At 56.7% G+C, this 18,804-nt stretch overlaps 1 long non-coding RNA gene across 1 annotated transcript in view; it reads left to right on the top strand.

Moving 5' to 3' along the window:
* Nucleotides 1–10,615, top strand: part of LOC116594746 — a 109,658-nt gene extending 99,043 nt beyond the window's left edge. The window contains exons 3-6 of the long non-coding RNA XR_004287393.1: nucleotides 1,485–1,650; nucleotides 2,174–2,306; nucleotides 4,910–6,120; nucleotides 7,056–10,615. This is a non-coding gene — a long non-coding RNA (uncharacterized LOC116594746). The remainder of the gene's footprint in view (nucleotides 1–1,484; nucleotides 1,651–2,173; nucleotides 2,307–4,909; nucleotides 6,121–7,055) is intronic.
* The last annotated feature ends 8,189 nt before the right edge of the window (nucleotides 10,616–18,804 follow it).

The raw sequence follows: 18,804 nt of genomic DNA, 5'->3' as shown, positions 1-18,804 counted from the left end.
AACAAACGACTCCCTCCCCCAAGTTCCTAAAACAACGGTCATCCCTACCATTCTCCGGGTGATTAATCATGTGATGCCTTGACTGTCTGTTCTGCTGGTGTACTGACCAGCCGCTGAGCCTTATCAGCGGTGAGGTTTTCAATATCTTGTCTTCCTAAGTAGACATGAGCTTCCAGAGGGCCTGGCGGGTGTGCCCGCCATCTCTCTCCCCTGTAGTCCTAAAGGTGCCAGGTCTTGCTGCCATCTGGCTTAGGGTGTATCTCCCTGTGAAGAAGAAAGTGGTCTGCACAGAGATATGAGCCTTATGATCCCTGTTTTAGCCGTTTGGCCCTCTCGGTTACGTATCAAGCACCTTCCTGGGACCGGGCTCTGCCAGGTGCATCAGAAGCCACCTGACCCGGGGGCCGGTGGGGGGCGCGGAGAGGACTTGCTTGGAGTGTTCTGGAATCCAGGGGCTCTTTCCTGCTGAGGGTTGTGTTTATACCCTGGCAAGAACTTGTCTTTCCCCTAAGGCCTGCGCCGTGTCAAGGACCCTTCAAACCTGAGCAAAGTTGGTTGTTTCAGACTCAAGAGCTGTGCGCAACTTTCGGAGAAGAGAGGGTCTGTAGGCAGAGATGTGTGTCAACTCCCCCTCCCCACTAAGAGGTCAGAAACTGCCAACAGGGAGGAGGTGCCAGAGTGGAGGTTCGCTGGTCTAGGGTAGCTCAGAGAGGTACCTGGGCACTCGCGGGGGGGACCACCTGCTCACGGCCAGGTTGGGGGAAAACCTTCATTCCCCGTGCCTGTGGCAATTCCCCCTAGCCAAGGTGAGAGGGAGATCCAGATAGATCCCGAGGGTTATAGCTATAGAATATAAATCTTTATATAGCGTATATTATATGTGAAATGTATAAACATATTTTAAAAGATACGCCGTCCTTGTCATTTTCCATAAAGCAGTTATTACTGGACCGTCTGATACCGGTGCACCCTTACCCAGTTTTTAAACGCTTCCTCTGGTTCTTGGGTAGAGAATGCTTAGGGGTGCAGGGCGGGTGCCGGGAGCTCAGTGTATGGGGGCAAAGTAGAAGAGATGGAGAGAAGCAGGCGTATTGCAAAGCCTTCGTCCAACCTCCTCCCCTCCCCACCCCCAGGGCTCCCTGCGCCCTTCCCCATTCCCTCCACACGCCTTACCCCCGGCACCTGTATGGGACTTCCCATTTGCCTGCTGGTGTCCCCTGCCGGTGAGGGGCTCCATGAGGGCCGAGACCCTGGCGGACTGTCTCTGAGGCTGGAAGACAGGCTGGCAAGCAGGTCATTATGCGGCTTTCCTGGTTCAGTTCTTTGCAGTAATCCTATCTGTGGGCTTTGTCCCAGGAATGCAGGCCCAGACTGAGAAGAGGCTTATCTCCCAGGCTGTATATTATTCCATTCAAATCCTCACATTCTAAACCGTGCTTCATTCCTGCCTGGGGTTTATGACTCTCCTGGGGTCCATTCTGCAGCCCACTTCCCAGCAAATCCGGATTCGGGGACAGCTGAGACCAGCCCCAGGCTCCAGCCGGAGAGAGACCTACATCTCCCCAGAGGGCCCCTGGTCCTGCGGACAATGGATCCTCTGTCAGCCGGTGGCGAACATTACCAGGACCTAAAGACTCTTTCCTAGCCCCGGTGAGCCTTTAAAACAAAACAAAACAAAACAAAACAAGTTACACACACACAATGAAAGCAAAGTTCAAATTGGTGATGATGATGATGAAATCCAAGGTGACCTTGCCTCCATCTGGCCCCCAGGTGGCCATGCAGGCCCGTTCTGAAGCCAGCGGAGACCGAGGGCGGAGGATGGGGTATGCGCAACCCCCCTTCCCCCACCGAGAGACAGCGCCCCTCTGGGAGGTGTGACACCCACGGGGATGACAGGCGCAGGGAGCCCCAGCTGCTAATGTTGCCTTCTCTTCAGGGGCGTCTGGGTCTGTGGGCAGCCCTGGATACTCGGGGATCTCTGCTGGCCGCTGACCCTTGGGGTGGACTGAGCGGTGCCTCCCCTGCCTCCCGATTCCACATCCACCCAGAACCTCGGTGACCTTATTTGGGAATGGCGTCCTAGCGCATGTACTTAGTTAAGGGTCTTGGGATGATATTATCCTGGTTTCGGGTGGGTCCTAAATGCAGTGACTGTTGTCCTCATACAAAGAGGAGAAGACACGGAACCGCAGAGGAACGAGGCCCTTGTGAAGACAGGACCACAAGCCAAGGAGGAGCAGGAGCTACCAGAGTCCAGAAGGGACCCACGGAGGCAACTGGTCCCGTCTGCACCTCGATTTCAGGTGCCTGACCTCCAGCCCTGGGAGAGAACAAACCCCGTTGTCTGAAGCACCCGTTTCTGGCAGTCTCTTACAACGGCCGTCCCACAGAACCCAGAAGAGTTTGAATTTGGGCCTCACTGGGAGAAAGTTACAGAAATCAGGGGCCCCGGAGTCTGTCCCTGGGCCCCGCTAGGAGGGTGGACGGGGCTGTGGAGCAGCTGTTCCAGGCTCCGGGGGGCTGGGACAAATAGGTGGTCTAAGAGAACACCCAAGGGCAGGCGAGGGTCCCAGAAGCTTGTCGCCATGCGGGCTGGGCTCCTAGCCTGTCTGCCCTTGCTTCCTACTGGGGACTGGAGGCCAGAGAATAGTGGTGGCCAGCAGCCGACCTTCCTGAGTGGCCCTCCTGACCAAAGGAGAGCCCTTAGTTCTGAGCCCCTGGGTGAGACAGTCACCTTGCTTCGGGCCAGCTCTCACCTGCCTCCCCCTCCGAGACCCTCTGCTAGAGGGACCAGATGAAGCGTGCCAGGCCCTAAGAGGGTTGGGCAGTCTGGGTTTGAGTCCTGGCTCTCTCGCTTAGCTGCTGTGTGTCCTAGAACAAATGACTTCACCTCTCTGAGCTCCGTTTCCCCCTCTATGCAACGATGGCTGAGCTTGCTGAGTCTGTTTCCCCGCCTGTAAACTGGAGAGGATAGTGGTGCTGTCGTGACATGCCAGACAGCCGTGGGACAGCAGGTGCTGGCGCGTGACCCCGCACTCAGGGGGCCAGATCTCCCCGCGGCAGCCGGCTGCCATCCGTTGTTTGGCCATCCCCATGCTTGCTTCCAAAGCTCACCTGGGATGGGCTGAGCCCCGCCCTCCATCCAGGTGGGAGGGCACACGCCTAGGACTGGAGACTCACGGCAGGGGACACAGCTGGCTGCGTGGGAGCTCTGGCAGCTTCAGAAGAGGGACTGGGGCTCTGGGGACTGTCATGGAATTAGCTGCTCTGTGGAGAGGCTTTGCAAAGGCCCGGTTGTCCCCAGAGCCTTCTGCAGAACCTTCTGGGCTTTATTTCTTCTTCAGTCTTCGGACACGTATTTATTGCAGACCTACGATGTGCCTGCCCCTCCGTGTGCGGGCCGCAGTGGTGGGCAGTGGTGGGGCCAGCTCCCAGCTAGTGGAAGCTGCAGGGGGCTGAGAGAGAGAGGCTGTGAGCACACCTGCTGGTAGAGGACAGCCTGGGGACTTCTCTGGAAGGAGCCATTCGAACTGGGATCTGGAGGATGGGAAAGAGCCAGCCATGGGATGAGCTAGGGCAAGCGCATTTCAGGCAGAAGGAGCAACAAACACCATGGTGGCAGGATAGCAGTGGGTCCCAGTGAGGAGCAGGGATGCAGGCCTGCCATTTCATCAAAGACAAATGCCCTAGGAGAGCTGAGACAGCTAATGCACTGGCATGTCACCTCCTCCGGGAAGTCTTCCAGGGTGACCTTGGTGGAGGTGAGAGGCCATGCCACAGAAAGCCTAGGCCTCTTGCCACGGCCTCATCTAGGCTTCATCCCCTGTGGTTTTGCCTCTCACGGTTCTTTGTATCACGAGGGGTGGGTTTTTAATCCTCCCAAGATACGCAGACTAGAGCAGCATGATGTCAAACAGAATCCTGGAGCTACACGCCCGGTGAGTGATTAGCGATGTCTGCCCCGAGCGTGGGAGGGGAGAGTGGGCGCAGGCGTGCCATGATTTTGCCATCATTCATAACGGAGGACCTCATTCCCCTCCCCAAAGCCCCATACATTTTCTAGGTCTTAACCCAGTGGCATATACATGATAGATGTTAAAAATATTTGTTATTTGATCGATAGTTATTCCACAGTCATTTTATAGCCTAGTGACTACAGGCTGGGTGAAGGGAAGGGGCGAGAGAGTGAGGCGGGAGAAGGATCTGGCTGGCAGAGAGGAGATGGGCAAGGCGCCGGAGGCAAAGGTCGACCATCTGGCCAACGTGGACACAAGGAGTCATTCTTCCAATGCCCGCCAAATGCCTACGGACACCCGCTCCTGTCCTAGACCCCTGCCCAGGAAGGCACATTTGCCCTCTCTAATTTCATGAACTTCATGCAAGAAAACCCACTCACCTCCCCCGGAGGCGCTGGCCTGCAGGGCTCCCCACCCTCCCAGTGGAGGGAAAAAGGGGCCTCGGGTTCTGTTTGATAAACACTCTTATAAAAGCAGCCGTCAGCGGGCGGGAGAAAGGCCCTATTTAATGGGGCCTTGTCAGAGAGTCCAGAGCTCAAATTCTCTTCTTGAGAAAGGAAAAATACCATACAGACCCGCACCGGCAGATGCAGAAATGTGGGCGTGATTTATTAGCCTACCTGTCAACCTGTGTTTTTGCTCAGTAACTGTGAAATCTTTCCTCCTCTCTGAGCAAGACATCAACAGTATGGCCACTGTATACGGTTTTCCACTTTGTCCGGAGCCAAGAACCAGGGGAAAAAATGAAAAATGCGAGTGCATGAAAAGTAAAGGTCAGGCCATACCCACAGTCTCCGGGCATCCAGGTAGGGCATCTCTGGTCAAAGACCCGCCAGGCCCCAGGCAGGGCCGGGTGCTTCCAACACACGAGCTTCTCTCTGTCCCCACAGCTCGGGCACGCACCCGCACTCGCGATGCTCCTCTAGGACACAGAGGCTTTGGTGGCCATCTCTGCATTCAGAGGAGGGGACTCCCGTTCCAGACACCAAGGGAGAGGCGTCCCAGTGGATGGCGCACTCAGGTGAAGGTGAGCGGCTGCCGCATGCCAGCCTCGGGCCGCGGTCTCCCCTGGGTCCCTCACGGGATCAGGGTGTGTGCTCCAGCCCCAGAGTCACCGAGAGCCTGTGTGAGGAGCTCAAGTCTAGACAGTCGCCAGCCACGGGGCCTCCATCCAGAGCCCCGGCTGTGAAGAGCAGTGGGTCTGGACCCGGGTTGTGGGTGGGGCGGAGGTGGGCAGTGTTTGCCCCCCAGGGGACATCTGGTCCCGGGGGGGTTGGCACTGGCATCTTATGGGTGCAGAACAGGGCTGCTGCTAAACACCCACAAGTGGGCTACCCAGCCCCACGGCGCCAAGTTGGGGAACTGGTGGGGAGGGTCCCCTGCCCCCTCTCTTTGGCGGGATGCCTGCAGCTGCCGTGACCCCTCTCCTCTGTCTCCCAGGACTGTGTGTGGGTCAAGGAGGCCACACCCAGTCGAGACAGGAGCAAACAGAGGTGTCACGTTGGCAGGAAGACTCACCAGAGGGGGTCACCCCCACCCCCCAGTTTTCTTTCCGACTCTGGTTTCAGATGGGCGGCCCGGGACACCTTTCCAAAGAGCAATGAGACAGAGTGCCAAAAACGTTTCTCCACCGGAGGAAAGGGAGTTAAGCCTGCTGGAGAGCCAAGGTGGTTGAGAAGCCCAGAAAGAAGGCTTCGGAAAGAAGGAAATGTTCAGGGCGGTGACTCTTCCCAGCGCGGAGCTGAACGCGCCGGCCAGCCCTGTACGGAGGGTCACGTAGTGGGTCCACAAGACTTTCGGGAGAAGGGCCCTGGAAACTTTCTGTTCCAGGTGGTAGCAAGGGCAGGCGACACAGGGATGGAGGACCGAGACCTCCCCGGCCCCGCTCAGAACCTTCTCCGCAGTGTAGCTTGGAAGGCCTGAAAGAGAGCCACCAGATGCCGATGGGGCCAGGGGACCTCCGCCCTTAGGGGACTGAGACTCCCACCTCTCGGGGACCCACATGGAAAGACCCCAGGAGTCCCCAGCGGCCTGATTAGATTCAGCCAAATCCAGGGCCCCTCCCACACAGCCTCTTAGGCTCTGCATCCTCTTGTCCCTGGTGTGTCCCTTCTTGTCCCATGCACCTCCCCGCCCCCCCACCCCGTTCTGTGAAAGTGTCAGCCAAGCTCCTACCCTCCTGCTGGTCCCTCTCCCTGTGGTGCTCTTCCTAGATAGTCTCTCTGCTCCCATGTTACCTCCTCCTGGAGGCCTTCCCTGATCACCCTTCCTGGGAGCCTCCTGTTTGCCCTGAGGCCGGGTCTCTGTGCCAGGACGGCCATGGCATCCCGGGCAGCCAGCTCTGTGCTGGCATGTGGTGACCGCTCTGTCAGCACCTGTTGACAACCCAGTCCCCTGCCACTGCTGGGGACTCTGCGAGGTTAGTCCTCGACGGCTTCCTTAGGAGGTGCTCTCAGCTGAGGTGGCTTAACTCAAATCATCATGGGTGCCGTGACCCCATCTCCCCACCTTCCCCCGGCCCAGTTAACACTATGACTGAGGGACTGGGCGTGGGCTCTGGAGCCTGTTGGACCTGAGTCCCATCCTGGCTCTGCCCCTCGGTGACCTCAGGTCAGCACACGCACCTGCTTCTTTGTGTGTAAAGAGAGGGGGGCAGGAGCCCTGGTTTCCCAGTTGTGGGCGGCGACTCATTCCGGATGCTGAGCTTAGCTATAGCTACAGCAGTGCCCCCAACACACACACACGCACGCACGCACGCATGCACGCGCGCACACACACGCATGCATATACACACACGTGCACACACACGCATGCACATGCACGCGCACACATACACACGTGTGCGCACGCGCGCACACATGCATGTATATATACACACGTGTGCACACACACATATATACGCAGTGTGCATGCACACACTTGCACGCATATGCACACGTGCCCGTACACAGGCACACACATGTGTGCACACCTGCACGTGCAAACACGCACACATACACGGCAAGGGATACGGTTAAGCAGTTTTTCAACCACCAGCAGGAGCCGAGAGCCTGGGACGTTCCTCCTCCCGCAGGCCCCATGGGGCCCAGCAGATGGTTCCTGCTTCCACGTCCCGCTCATTTTAAAAGATCAAGGAGCTGTGAAAAAGCCTCTCCCTCCACATGGGAAACTCAGGCATGGGATTCGCATGAAAAGCAACCCCAAGCGGCCTTGTTTCGTCTTCAGATGCGCGCGGCTTCCTTTCCTGCAAACCGAAGAATGACGGGCCCAGTTGCTGTTCCATCTGCCCAGCATTGCTGTCAGGGGCCCCGAGAGCCCCGCGCCGGCCAGGCCCGCCTCTGGGGAGGCCACGCGGCCCCAACATACCACCCCCCGCCCCGCCGGGATGCGGCGCAGGACTCCAGCCGCCCATCCCCCAACTCAAGAAAAATACCTATGAGTGATTCTCCATTCTGGGCTGGCAGCCGCTCAGCTTTCAAGGAGCAAGGAAATTATCACGCCCGGGGGCTCTCTCCTATCGCTCCGCGCCCATCTGCTGCCGTGCAGCTTGCTCCAGGACCAGGGCCACTGGCCAAGGCAGTTCCATTTGAGGAGAGAGCCCCTCATTTCACACCACGCTGCACCCTAAGCCCGCAGACCTGCCACTGGCTCGCCAGCTCCTGCGGCCTCCCGCCGAAACGCAGGCCCAAGCACCCTGGGCAGGGAGGCCATCCGGCTGCTGGAGCCCTGTCCACACCGCCCAGGGCTTCCCGACGGTCTCTCGGGCCGGGCCCGCTGCGCGTGGGGTCTGGGCCGTTCCCTGCCTCGGGTCTGCTGGGGGCCTGCTTTCTTCCCACCCGTGAGCCCCGCCTTTGCTCTCAGGAGTTCCTTCCCTCGTCTGCCATTCATTTATTCCTTCCTTCACTCCACAAATGTTGACAAAGCCCCCACTCTGCTTGAGCGTAGTATAGAAGTGAGTTGGGTATACATAGTCCCACGGCTCTCCGGCTCTGAGAGGGAGATAAGGAAAGGCTTGTTTTCAGTCCTTGGGGGCTGCTGCCCCTTACCTGCCCAGCGTCTGCTTTTCCTTCCTCTGGAAGCAGACTGATTTTCCTCGGGAAAGCATCCCCCGCCTGCCTCCGTCTGTGTGGTCTGGAGAGCTGGGCCACCTCTGGCTGTCTCAGGAGTAGGAGATCGAGGCTGGGCCAGAGGGAGCCTCACTCCCCGGGTGAGAGCAACTCATTGAACTGTGTGATCTAGGTCAGGCCAATGAGACTCAGCTCTGGACCTTTGCTGGGAAGGCCAGTGAGTCCGGAAACACTAGTCAGCATCTGAGAAGCTATTCCTTCTTCCATCAATCCAGGAAGGCTTCCCGAAGGTGGAGGTTTGGGTCTTTAAATGACAGGAGACCCGTAGCGCAGCCAGCACTCCCAGGAAGCGGTCCACCACATCCTGACCCATCCACCCAATATTGGGTGAAGATAGTCAAGGTACCAGATGGTTCCAAGAAAAACTTGGTGTGTTCTAAGTGTGTGTTGCTTGGCAAGAGGGTCTGAGTCCTTTTACCAGTGTGGAAATGGTTCCCTGCTTCTGCTCCCTCTGACCTGTGCACCTGCCCCCTAGGCCTTGCTTCCAAACCAGATCATGGTCTGAGTGAGAAATGACACCTGTCGTCCCAGAGAACCACACACAGGGTTCTTCACAGAGGACTCTGGGAAGGCACTCATTCTTCTTGGAGGGAGTCAAACTGGGTTCAAGGCCAACGCTGGCACTGGGCAGCTATGTGGCCTCGGACAAATAGCCTTGCTTCTCTGGCCTGCGTGGTCTCTGGGCATCCAGCCAATACAATCGTTATTTCTAAATCAATTAGAAACGCTCCAGCCGGGAAGCTCGGAACAAGAGCCAGAGGACATGGGGCTGACCAGTGACCCCTTGGGATGGTGACAACCCTCTGTCCTGTCGTGAGGTGCTCTCCCTCTGCTGGACTTTCCCGCTGCCCTGAAAGGGCCCCTCTGCTGCTCCCAAGCCAACTTCCCAACACCATGCCTTCCCTTTTGTTTTCCCCTGTTCCAGGCAGAACAGGGTAGGAAATTCTGTCGAATGAAGACAGAAGTGTCTGATGTTGCTAATGACATCTTAGGGAAATGAAGCGTGAAACCACACGAGTAATTCAGCGTCCACATGATGCTTTTATCAGGGGCCCTGAAAAGAACTCCTTAGTGAGAAGAAGTCTGATTTCCTTGGAAAGACAGCATTCTGGTGAGCCCTGCAGGGAGTCGGGCCCCCCCACACCGATGCAAGATGGAGAGGACTGTGGGTCAACCTCAGGCAAAGACCAAGACACGAAGTTCTCCCCCAGCCTAGACATACACACATACACCCGGAGAGGAAAAGCTACATGGGGGCTTTCACGCAGCCAACTTCAAAAGATGCCTTGACTCCAGGATGCTCTTAGAATAAAACCCAAACTCCTGACTTTGGCTTCCAAGGCCCACAAGATCTTTGGCTCTGCTCTCACCCCGCATGTTCCCCCTCCTTTGCTACGTTACTTGTTCCGAGAAGCTCCCCCTCCCCCGAAATATCCCCTGTCTAGAGCAAGCCCCATCCTGCCTCTTAGTTTTTGCCTGGCACTTGTCAATCTCTGGACGTGCCTTACTTCTCTTCGGTTATTTTCTGCTTCCTCCTCCTAGAAAGTGAACGGTGGGAAGGAAAAGCCTCACATTGGTGTGTTGATCGTTGTACCTCGCGCTGGGGAAAGCGCCTTCTGAATCTTGCAGAAATCTCCTTGTAGCCTGTCCTCGCTGTCAACACACGAAGAAGGAATTTCTAGGAAGTACAACTCAACATGGTCACACGGGTGGTCTGAACGTTGCGTTGCCCCCCCAGATTCACTTGTTGAAATCAAAGCACCCCAAGGTGATGGTGTGAGAGGTGGGAACTTTGGGGGAAGACCAGGTCATGAGGGTGCAGTCCTCACCAATGTGATCAGTGCCCCTCCTTAGGAAAGAGATGGCACTGGGCTTCTGAGCTCCAGCCCCGAGAACCTGAGTGGGCCTGTGCCTTGCTCTTGGAATTCCAGCCTCCAGGATGTTGAGAAAGAGACTTTTGTCATTTATAAGCCCCCCAGTCTGTGTATTCTGCTACAGCATCAAAGCCAGAATGAGACTGCAAGTCCACACCTCTGAAAACCATCACGCGAGGTCCGCGACCGCGGCAGGACAGAGTAAGTGAGTGGTTTCTGACCCAAGTGTCAGCTCAGCCCAGCACCTCATTCTCTCCGTGGGCCAGGCTTTGCTGACCGGCCCTCTGCCTGTTGCAAGAGAACCTTCCTCCAAACCTTCCCCAGGGCTCATCTGGGCTGTGCCCTCTGCCCAGAATGCTATCCTCACCTGCCCACCTGGGTAGTCTCCAGCACGTTGGAAGAGTCAAGCTTCAGGCACTGTCTCCTGATGGAGTCGTTTCACGCCAAGTCCAAGGGACAGCCTTCCCCTCTGTCCTCTTCCCGCTTCCTCTGTCTGGGAACAACCAACATTCCATGTTTCTTGTGTCTCTTTCCAGAGATAATCTCTCTCTATATACTTTTATATATATTATATATATTTCTCACGTGACGGAGGGCAAACAATATATTATTTTTTGGGTCTTGCAATTTTTTTTTTCTTAACACTCTATCTTGCAGACCTTTCCCAATCCGCACATACTGGACTGCTTTATTCTTTCTAAATGCTCTGTGGGATTCCTGCGGAGGGTCATGATGTATCTAACTGGCAACTTTTTGTTGCATATTTAGATTGTCCACTTCTTTGCTCTAGTAAGCAACATTGTAGCGAACATCTTGGTTCCGCCCAGATTACGCCTCTGTCGTTTCCACGGCCCACCAGTTCCTAGGGCCCTAGGAGACTCCCTCCATGAAGCCTGCTTAACTCTTCGCTGAGTTCAGCGGGCTGCACCTCTTTGCCTGCCCCTGGTGCGTTTCTCTGCGGTAGCACCTGCTAGAAGATCTTCCTGTGTCTGACTCGCCTTTTGTGTCTTGCTCATCCTTGAATCCCCAGCACCTTTCACAGTGGCCGGCATAAACGTATGGTGCGCCATAAAGACAGGCGCGATGTAAACGCTTATGAGCTGAATAAGCATCAGAAGGAAAACCCTGACTCCCGGGCGGCCCCCAGATCTGGGTGTAATCGGGGTTTGCATGCTCCCCTCTCAGCGCCCGTGTTCCACAGCTCAGCGACTCCCTCCTCGTCCCCCGAGCGCTGCGCCTGCACAGCCACCCCTCACCCCTGCCACGCCCTTCCGCTCCCGAAGCTTTCCCCATCCTTCCTTCGAGGCGCAGGCCTGCCTCTGCCTCCCTCCATGAAGGAGGCTTCCGCAGAGATGATCAGTCTCTCCCTTCGCTGAGCCACGGCTGCCTTTATAGTCAGTCTGGCATATTTTTTCAAGCTCCATTGCTCGCTAATTGTCTCCCGTCTGTTGGCTTTGTGTCCCCAGCCAGGCTTGAGTTCTTTGAGAGCAGTGTCTCCCCCAGCTCTGGCATGTCCCGGAATGCTGGCCTCATTGTGGCTCTTCGGTTCTTCGGTATCGGTAAAGCAATTGGTCCCTCCATTGATTGACTCAGGTCTTAATACCGATTGCTGGGAAGGGTCCTTCAGGCAACAAGGAAGCACGGGACGTCGCGATCACGGTAACCGCCTTAGCAGGAAATACCACCGGCACAGGGGAGTCCGTGGGTGCCTGGCTTCTCTCTAGACCTAGCCTACCCTTCCCCGCCCTACTTGCATTGGGCCTTCTGCACGAGTGACCCCCGGTTACGTCAAGGTGTACCACGCTCTAGTCCCCATGGGCCCGAAAACCTCTCTCCCTTGGGAGGTGCTCGGAACACGCGTCCTGCTTTCCCTGGCTCCCCCTGAGAAATGGAGCACCCAGAGAGAATCGAATGAGCTTCACCCAGACCCCACGTCCAGTCATATTTCCAGAGATAATTTGACACGAGTCCGACTCAATCAGCCTTTATTTCCATCAGAAAGACATGAAGCAGGCTGCGGATCCCATCAGGGGAGAATAGTGAAGTCACATCTAATAGAGCCAAAGAAAACATTTAACTAGGTTTGCTACTGAACTTTGGAAGGAAAAAAAAGAGAAAGAGGGTACCAGGGACATGTGTTTATCACCGACAATCCAACCTTAAGACTCAAATTGGTTTAGACCGCTGGCTGCGGTCAGGCAGGCCTTGCACAGCGGGGAGGGGGTGTGCCAGTGGGAGACTCAAAGTTCAGCCAGATTTTTTCCCCCTCGGTCCTCTTCATCACAACCTTCTCATTAGCCCCAGTACCCCGGAGGCCTTTGGGCTTATGGATGGCTTCCGATTACAGGGAGCAGGCCCTGACATCTACCTGGACTCTCTGCCTGGCCTGGCCTGGCCTCACCAGCCACGAGTCCTGACCCCAGCGTTGTGGGTGTAAAGCAGGATCCAGCCATCTTCCCACCACGATGCCCGCAATGCCTCCCGGCCCCCTCCGATCCCGGTGGGTCCCCCTCACTCCCCCGGCCCCACGAGAGGTGCTCACATGACATTCGTTAGGTCGTGCAGGATGGACGAGAGCCCCCGCGGAAGCCCCCGCGGCCAGGCACCAGACTCAGAGGAGGACAGTCCAGTGCCTGCCCCCCACCCCCCGAAGTCCCCGGCTCCTGGGGCCCACAGATGTGAAAACCCAAGACAAGGTGGTGGCGTATCCTGCAGGCCAGGGATGAACACGGTGCTTTGCGCTCCACAAAGCAAAAGGGACTGATGTTCCCTGGGGGGGATGGGAAGGCCTCGGCAATGAGATCATCATGATGATCTTGGAAGGTGAGCGAGAATTTTCAAGGCGAAGAGGGTGGGAGTCGAGCAAACTATTCAAGGCAGAGGAGAGCACGTGTCAGAGGGGATGGAAAGCACAAGCATGGAGTGGGCAGAGAATGTTCCAGAAGGCATAGGATGCGCGGCAGGTGTGGCTTGAGAGACCACAGGGGCACTTCAGGCTTTTAGAGGCGAAGTCAAGGAGTTCCTTTTCTCCCATAGGCAGCGGGATGACAAAGCAAGGGTTTGGTCAGGAGAGGAACACGAACAGACCGATCTTTTCAGTGAAGTGGGGGTTTATCCTATAGCAGGACCAGCACTGGAAGCAGGCAGACCCGGTAGACTGGCTGTTGTTGTGATTTTCCAGGCGAAAGAGACAAGACCAGCGGAGCAGCCGGGGGTGGCGCCGGGGGGAGGAGGAAGGGCTGCGGACATCCCCGCACTCTGGTCAGGAACAGTATGGTGGCTCAGGCAAGGAGGAGCTGGGATGGCAGACGAGGCCAAAGGCTCGTCTGGGGCCTGGATGCCAGGCGTTGCCACTGCTGCAGGTCTGGAATAGAGGAGGAGCGGTGTCCCTCGAAGGCAAGCTGAGGCTCCCTGGGGGACACCCAGGCACTTTTGTGCAGCTGGGAAGGAGTGCTCAGAGTGAGACGGGAGAGCACAGACAGCGGCGTTGGTGCAGAGAGCCCAAGGGCAGGTGGACCTGAAACCGCAGGACGGTGAAGGGTAAGACAGGGAAAGCAGCGACGCGAGACTGGGGCCGAATCAGCGCTCGCAGGCTGGGCGACGGAGGCTGGGGAGGACAACCAGTCCCGACCAAAGCTTCCGAAGCCCGGGGAATCCGTTCCAGGAAGGGCAGATGGCCGTGTGGAAAGGGCCCAGAGTGTGGATTGAAAACTGGCCTGAGGCAGAAATCTGTTGCATCGGAGAGCCCAGCATCCCTTTCCTTGGGTCCACCCCCTGATTTCCAAAAAGGCAAACCTGTCGTGCATTCCGTCTGGGCGGCCCTGAGCCTGCCGCCCTCACCTTCACGAGTCCAGAGGTGGTCTCGTGACCCAGGCCTGACTGATGAGATGATCGCTCCTTTCTAGCCTCAGTTGAGGCTTCAGGGTCTAGAGATAAGGAGGTGACTCAGGGCGAGTCAATGTGAGTTAATTCTAGAACTTCTGTTGGGCTCATTAGGAAAGAGAAGGGTCCTTCCTCTGGGGTTGCTCTGCTGTGAAACACTAGGGCAGAGCTTCCAGATATCAGTTTGCTACCTCCCGGGGAGAGCGAGCCTGAGCCTGGACTAACGCAGAGGAAGGCAAGGCTGAGAGAGGGAGGGAGTGTTGTTGATCTCATGTACCCTCCAGATCTAGCTTTGCTGAGTTGTTGTTTTGTTTTTAGGTTGCTTTTCTTTTTTTTTAATGTCACCTGGGCTAACACATTTGGTTTTAAGCTTAAGCCAGTCTGATTTGGGTTCTGCGCTTGCGATCCAGGGACTCCTGATGCATACAAAGTTACCTGGCTAATGACAAAAGGCCGGTTACAAAGGCGGCATCGGGCGAGAACCAGATTCCAGCTCTGGGCTCACACAACACACAGAAACCCACAAACAGGTCAGCGGCTACAGCCATGGGAAGAAAGGAGGTGAATGAGCTCGCTGGGCCTTACAACCTGTTACCATGAAAACACAATGATTTCCTTCATAGCTTTCGAGGGTTGAGTCACACAGGTCAGCCCTGGCTTGGCACATCAACTTATTGTTCCTGCCAAGGGAGATGGTTAAGATGGAAAGGTTGATTTATTTTAGTACACGTGTGTCAACATCATCCTGGAAGGGAAAAAAAAAAAAAAAGAGTGAAGAAGATTTGCTTTGCTGGCATGAGCTATTACCAAAGAGGTCTCTTTCTTGGCCTCAAAGACCAAAATCCCTGAGGTTAGATATTGATGGAGTCTTGAAGCTGACTGAGCATGGGCCCATGGGGTGGTGGGCCTTGGGCCCTGGGAGAGGAGACAGTCTTTTCCCAATGGCACGGAGCAAGGTCAGAGGGTGGATGTTACTTCATCTGGGGTGGTCTGAGGCCTGAGTCACAAGAAGGAGCCTAGGTGAGTGGGGACAGCAAGCGATGGGGGGAAGACAGAGTCACCCACTTAGGACACTGACCATCTGGTACTCTCGGGCACTTGCTATATTTAATCTCACCTTTCTAGAAATCCATGTATTTGTCCATGCCACAGACATTTACTACACCACACAACAGGGGCACTAAGTCTCGAAGAAGCTTAACTAAGCCGACGGGCAAGACTCGAAATCCAGGCACTTAAAAGCTCACCACTTAGGTGGTCCTGTGGGGAAGGGCCTTGAATGCCAAGTCCCTGTCCCCGTGGACACTCCACCATGTTGAGAAAACAGAACAGCCACAGGCAGAACACCAGGAAATGTTGCTATGTGCAAAAAAGGAAAAATTAATGAAATTCATGGTTCTGGGACAAATCAGATATAGTCTTATAGTGTAATCCAATATAGCCAAGTGGTCGAAGGGACCAAAGGCTTAAGAAAAGTGAGGGGAGAAACACTTAAAACGGAGACTATTCCATCAATTAACTTAATTTTTTTCTGCCAACCATGAAAAGACCGTCATTAGTTACTATTAGCGAGTGCCCAGCTTAGAGAGCACCTGTTTTCTGCTGAGCGTCGCCGGCGTGGGCCGGAGGGAGCTGTTTCAGGGCCTCAATCAGGCAGTGACATGATGAGGTTTGCGCCTTGGAAAGGTCACCACGTCTGCAGCATGGGGGGGGGGGTGGATGGAGGGGAAGAGAGGCCGGCGGTGGAGAGAGGGTTAGAAGCGCCGTGCGGGCGGGGTCGGTGGAGATTGCAAATTCCTTGAAGGCAAGGGTTTTGCCCGTTTCAGCAGCGCCCAGGAAAAGCCAGATGCGGCCACTGCTAGGTTGGGAGAAATGCCCATTGAACTGAAATGTTGGTGTTACGACCTGATCTAATGGAGTCTGCTGCCTCTGCCCAGTGTCGTTCCGCCGGGGAGGGGCGTGGTGGCTGAGGTCAGAGCTAGTCTGAGGCTGGAGACACTCAAGGTCTCGAGAGCTATTCCGGGAGACAGAACGTGAAAGCTCTTGTTTCCTAAATCTGGCCAGAATCTGCTTGTTGTGTCAGATCTGTGCAAAGGAGATATTTATGAGGTTTTTGCTGTTCGTCTTGATAAAAGAATGACCATCTGTCTTTTAAGAGGCACTAAGAAGGTCAAAGTTAAAAGGTGTGTATTTGAGACTGCTGAACCCCTCTTCCACGTGAGTGCAGGGTTGTGGGCACATCTGGATTCCCAGACTGCAGAACAGGAATCTTGAAGATGTGCTGGGAGAGTATGCAGTACCTGCCACGATGCCCTGCTCTTTGGAGCTGCTCCCTTCCAGGGAGAGCAGAGCCTTTGTGTGTTGGCAAGACAGCTCCGGTAACAAACCCCGTTGCCCATGTGGGTAGAACTTACTACATGCTGGGCCCAAATCAGGCCTTCCCCAGCTCTGTCTCATCTCGGCTTCTTCTCCAGAGGATGTGAGTCTCGCACTGCTGACCGATATTTTCTAACCACTAACTTGTCAGCACTTGAAAACCTTCTGTCCCTGCCGTCGTCTGGCTTCAGCCGGGAAATTCCATGTTTATGGTTCCCTTCCGTACCGATTAAGACGACAGGAAGACAATGAAACTCTTGTCTCCAAAAGTGACTTCTTGGATCCCCTGGCAAAACGTTAGAAAGTGGGTACGAACGAGGCCCAAGAAACAGGACACCCAGGCTCCTTGAGCTTGGGGAGTATTACAGAATCCTATCCCAGGCCAAGAATGAGTCACAATGAAAGCTTTTAAAATATAAAACCATCAACCTAGATTTCAATTCCAAGGAAACACATACTTGGCCATGAGGGAATGCTTAAAAAAAAAAAAAAAAAAAAAATCAGGCTTAAGCCACTTGACAGGAAAATAAAGCAGCCAAGGAACATTCAAATGTAATGATTTAGATCCTCCTCCCTCTTCCAACGTGGGTCAGGGCGTACACGGACACCATCTTTTCCAGCGTGCCTCTCTGCTGCTCACTTAACACTATTTCACGCACACAGTCCCATGCCTGGATGCGGCTGGCTTAGAGCTGTGCAAGGCTGCCTTTGAGTTGCTATGCCGATCTCATGGATGCTTTGTGATTTCCCTGCTCTCGGGCCCTTGGGTTGCTTGGGTGGCTGTTTTGGGAATACGAGGATTTTTCTTCCATTATTTATGTGTGCAAGCACTGTTCATTTCTCTCAAAGAAATGGAAGCCTGATTGATTTCCTAAATGTAAGAACGGGATTGTCCCTCGATAAATATTTAAGACTGACCACGAAGGGCGACCACCATCGGCTGAAAAACAAGCCCAAGAATTACTTCGTTAAAAGCTTTCCCAGCGAAGGGGGCGAAATGAATCAGCATCCTATGTGCTATTTGCTCGGCATCTGATGGTTTACAAACGTTGTCACCCGTCCCACTTGATCTTCACGACAGCCCCAGAGAGGCAGACAGGGCACAGATTACAAGGATTATTAAAATCCTCCATTTTTTTCCCCCTTTCTTAACAGATAAGGGCTCTAAAGGCTCAAAGTCAGTCCAGGGAGGTCGCAGAGCGTGGGGACTAAAGCGCGCGTCTCTCATTCATTCATAAGCATGTTTGAAAAACATGCCTGTTCCAAGCCAGGTGAGAAGGCGGTGGGAACACAGATGAATAAAACTGGGCCCCTGCGAGGAGGCTCGCGGTCCAGCCCGGGAGAGACCGAGCTGAAGTAAACAAGTCCGGAACCGAGCGCGGACCACGGGTGCAATCCGATGTTCCTGCCGAAAGGCCGGCTCGGCTGTGATTCACAATACGCGCTCTCCGAGGGGGCAGTGGGGGCCTGGCCGTGCGCCCGGCCTGGGGTCACATCACCGCGTGCGGGGACAGCACGCTCCCGCGTTCGGCGGACGCGCCAGTGTTCCCGGGGTGCGGCGCGAAGCCCGGGGGCGCACACCCCGGCTCCCCGAATTCCCGCGCAGGAGACGAGCCGGGGTCGGCGCCCCCGGAGCGGCCGCCTTGCTCCGGCCGAGGCGGCGGCATCGGGAGGGGCGGGCCGCGAGGCTGGGTGTCGCCGCGCGGGAGCCCCGGGTCCGCGCCCCCCGCCGCCCGGCGCCGCAAGCGCAGCCCCTTCCCCGCCGCGAGCTCGCCGGCCCGGCTCCCCGGCGCGCTCGCGTCCTTCGCTCGGTGCATTGCTGTGTTCCCCAGCGGGGTTTTTAACGTTCGTTTTAGTGTCACAGGCGCCCATAGGCACACTCTCCCGGAGAAAAGCAAAGAGGCGCGCGGGTCGCCCCGGCCCGGGACCCCGAGGGCTCCCCGAAGGGCGGGCGGGCAGTGTGGGCCGCGGCTGGCTCGGCGCCGCTGCCCGGGGAGCGGGTCGCGGCCGCCGGTTCTCGCCGCGAGCGCCGCGCTCGGCACGCGGGAACCCGGCAGACACGCGCGTGTGCAAAGCTGCGTGAACGCAGGAGCCACGGAGGCGCGAGGGCTCACTCCCAGGCTCGGGCGACCTCCCGCCGCGGGGACCCCACGGCCGAGCCCCGCCGAGCACTCCCGCGGTGGGGGTCCCGGCTCGCCCGGCCCCGGAGCCAGACCCCTCGGGCCCCGGGGAGGCGCGGCCGCGCGGCTCCGCGACCCCGGCCCGCTCGGGCCCACGCCGCGCCCGGCTCGGGCCTCGGCCTCGGGGTGTCCGTGGGGCGGCCCCGGGTCAGACGATCGGCGGGGCTCGGGCCTCGGCCGCCCGGCTGACCCCGGCTCGCCGCGCTGGGGCCCGGGAAGCCCGAGCTCCGCGGAGCCCCTGCCTGCCTCCTCCGGGCCCGGGTCGTCGGGGGAGCGGACCCCAGGGCGGCCCAGGGAGTCGGGGCGCCGCGGGGCTCGTCGTGGAGCGGGGACGGCGGCAGGCCCA

Source organism: Mustela erminea, chromosome 7 (genome assembly GCF_009829155.1).
Source record: "Mustela erminea isolate mMusErm1 chromosome 7, mMusErm1.Pri, whole genome shotgun sequence".
Classification (NCBI taxonomy): domain Eukaryota; kingdom Metazoa; phylum Chordata; class Mammalia; order Carnivora; family Mustelidae; genus Mustela; species Mustela erminea.
The sequence above is the reverse complement of the archived record's forward strand: the minus strand, read 5'-3'. Positions and strand labels throughout refer to the sequence as shown.